We start from the raw sequence: 4,029 nt of genomic DNA, 5'->3' as shown, positions 1-4,029 counted from the left end.
ATCAATAAAACTGGATGGGTTTTTTTTTAGTATAAAGCAAACAATGACAGACACTCCCTTAAACGTGATTCCTGGTTAGGGTTAATATATATCAAATGGTTTGCCATTGATTTCCTCCTGTATGGTTTTATGTTCAACTACTCATTTGGCCTCACTTCTCACTGGGGATTTCTTAGTTTCCTATTTAGGTACCAACCAAGTTCAATGTTGTTTAGCCTTTTTCAAGTTCAGGCAAGATTGCTAAGTGCCTAAATTATATCTCAAAGGACTTGCGAACTGCAGCAATATAAAACATGATTATAATCTATGTAAGACTCTATGTAATCTCCTTTTTTCAACCTGTGCTTTGGCATTGTATGTTTTCTTCCCATCTTTTTTATTCTTTTTTGCTTTATTTATAAAATTTCTTACATTTTTCATTTATAAAAAATACATTATTATTATTAAATATAATCCAAAATGGGATTTATTTTATTAAGAGAGTGAAAAGGATGATATGGTAAAAGCAAAGTTCAGAAGAAATGAAATGTAGTTGGTACAGACAGTGAAAATTACTACAGATAATGGCTATTATCAACAAATGTGTTCAGTGTTATTATGACATAGATAATAGAATACCAAGAGTTGGAAGGGACCTTGGAGGTCTTCTAGTCCAACTCCCTGCTCAGGAAACCCTCCACTCAGGAAACCTGCTGCTCAAGAAACTCTATACCATTTCAGACAAATGGTTGTCCAATCTCTTCTTAAAGACTTCCAGTGTTGGAGCATTCACAACTTCTGGAGGCATGTTGTTCCACTGGTTAATTGTTCTAACTATCAGGAAATTTCTCCTTAGTTCTAGGTTGCTCCTCTCCTTGATTAATTCTTGTAATCCATTGCTTCTTGTCCTGACTTCAGAAGCTTTGGAGGATAGTTTGACTCCCTCTACTTTGTGGCAACCCGAGATATTGGAACACTGCTATCATGTCCTTCTTTTCATTAAACTAGACATACCCAATTCCAGCAACTGCTCTTTATACGGTTTAGCCTCCAGTCCCTTAATCATCTCTGTTGCTCTTCCCTGGACTTTTTCTAGAGTCTCAACATCTTTTTTGCATTGTGGTGACCAAAACTGGATGCAGTATTTCAAATATGGTCTTACCAAGGCATTATACCATGATGAGAATTCTTAAGTCTCTGTTTAACCCTTGAAAAAATTGTGTTAAAACTTCAGGAAATCTTTTGCATTTTTGACTTAATAGCTGTTTTTTGTCCCAACTGTTACATTTTATTCTTACATTTTTAACTGTTTAATTGCATATTTTGAAATCTTGCAAGCCACTCAGCACCTTTTTTTGAGTTGGTGGCTATAATAAACAAACAAACAAACAAACAAACAAATAAATAAATATGCTTTTGAAAATGGATCTCTTTAGCTAGAGAAAATTTCACAGCCATTGCAAAGTAAATGTACATCAACATCATTTTTAACAAATTGGTGCATCTGTATGGATTCATATGTCATGTTAAGCTATAATATGATCTGTTTAATCTGGGTTAAAATGTCTGCACTGCCATTACAGTTATTAAAGATTTATAAATTAGCACAATGTAAAAACTCACCCAGTTGTGGCCTGTTCAACAAGATATGGTGAAGAAATCAATGCATGTGTGGTTGTGTGTATGTGGTGTGTGCACATACAAGCTAGAAGATGGATGCTTTTCAATATAATACCAGCCTTCTGAAATACAATGGTATAGTATAGCACTGTTTTCAAATTTTCCATTTAAAAGCCTCACAATAAATAAAGCTGTCAGAAACAGATTGTTTTAGCATGATTTAACTGAAGTATATTTCATTTTAATGGTTTCATATTTCCATCACTATATTTAGGAGAAAAATGGATTTAATATTCAGCTAAGTAAATCTTTCACAGAATAAATACCAGCATAAAAGACATAAGCTTGATAGCCAATTAAAGGAAAAATGATTTTATATATGGTAACTGCAGCAAGGCTATTACATGCACAAGAATGAAGGAATACTAAAATCCCAGGAGTGGAGGTATGGATTAGAAGGATGTCAGAATTGTCAGAAATTGTGACATCAACCTCTTTAGTCAGAAATAAAACAATAAGTAACATTTTTAAAAGAGTGGAAACCCCTTGTGGACTTTTTACTGAAAATTGAGAAAAGTTCTATTTTATGGATTTGTTTATTTAAAAAGGACTAAACAAGGGCTGAAGGGATTTTCAAAACATTTAGGAGGTTGGATAATAAGTTTGTTAATTTCTGTTGGGTCATTTATTTTTCTGACTTTTGTTCTCTTAGTTCTTTTTTAACTTTTCTGTTTTCTTTTTTTTCTGCACTTTTTCTTTTTTTCTTTTTTTTATTTTATTTTCCATTTTTCATTTTCATACAGTCACATATATACTGTGCATAACCGGGGCCATACAACATTAAACAATAAACACAGCAATTCCTCTTGTCAACAATACCCCCCAAAATAGAAACCCAATGTACCTCTTCAACCCTCCATACACCTCTTTCTTTCACCCCCCTCCAACTTTCCATCTTCCCTCCATCATTCCCCTCTACCCTACTTCCCCTCCCCCTCTACCACTCCTCTCTCCCAGTCCACTCCCTCCCTTCCTTCTCGCCCTCCCTCCAATCCTCTCTCCCACCCTCTCTACCCCTCTTTCTTCTATCCCACTACTCCTCCCTTTGGTGTATTTCTACTATATGTCAATATATTCAGCTTGTCCTATTTTTACAGTAAAATTAAAGAGCAACAGTATACAAGTGCAGTCGCGTTACTTTAAAATCTAAGACATACTATATATCCCCCCTCCCCCCTAAGACCCCCCCTCCCTTCCCCCCCGACTTCCCAGAGCCCGTACCCGGTATAGCTTTTTAACAAACACAGTCTAGAATATATTAAAACAAAGGAGATTAAAGGAAAAAAAAAAGAAAGTCAATAAGATCTCTACGTTGAACTCAGCTTCTTGCTGTTACCCAAACATTAAGCAGTTTAACTTATTCCTAATCTTAAGCATAGGCTATCTGGAATTTCTTAGTCCCATATTTGTTTTGTGTATAGTCAATCCATTTTTTCCAGTCTCGTTTATATCTCTCATTTGAGTGGTCTTTAAGATATGCCGATATTTTAGCCATCTCAGCTAGGTTTGTAACTTTCAATGTCCATTCTTGAGTTGTAGGTAAGGTGACCAGATTTTCAGATTGGTAAAGAGGGACACCTTTGACCGGGGGGGGGGTTTGATTAAAAATTTTATACGGAGCAACAAAAATTTTCATACAACGCAAAAATAGTATTGTAATTTTTTTTTTATTTCAACATAACTACAATTTACAAATATAAATTGTAACTGTTGCCAAACATCCGAATTTTGATCACGTGACCATGAGGATGCTGCAACGGTCGCTAAGTGTAAAAATGGTCGCTAAGTGTGAAAAATGGTCATCAGTCACTTTTTTCAATGCCATTGTAACTTTGGTCACTATATCACCTTTCTTGCCATAGTTCTTAAGTGAATAAATGCAGCTGATAAGTTAGTAACATAAGTGAATCTGGTTCCCCCATTTGACTTTGTCAGATCTGGTCACCCACCTCTGTCATCTGGTCACCCTAGTTGTAGGCAGGTCTTCCTTCTTCCAGTATTGCGCCAGTGACCTCAGGACACTGAAACCATCATAAATACAAATCTGTTGCCAAACATCAAAATTTTGATCGCGTGACCATGAGGATGCTGCAATGGTCGCTAAGTGTGAAAAATGGTCATCAGTCACTTTTTTCAATGCCATTGTAACTTTGGTCACTATACCACCTTTCTTGCCACAGTTCTTAAGTGAATCTTAAGTGAAGATGTTATATCTTAAGTGAATCTTAAGTCTTAAGTGAAGATGTTATACAGTAGAACCTCTGGTCACGAACACTTCTGAACAAAATATTCACATTCTCCCCCCCCCCCCCCCCGCTGCTGATTTCCCCTTCTGCACCATTTTTTTTTGTAAGCACCAAATTTCCAAAA

The sequence above is a fragment of the Thamnophis elegans genome, chromosome 3, assembly GCF_009769535.1.
Source record: "Thamnophis elegans isolate rThaEle1 chromosome 3, rThaEle1.pri, whole genome shotgun sequence".
Taxonomy (NCBI): domain Eukaryota; kingdom Metazoa; phylum Chordata; class Lepidosauria; order Squamata; family Colubridae; genus Thamnophis; species Thamnophis elegans.
Note: the sequence above shows the minus strand (reverse complement) of the source record.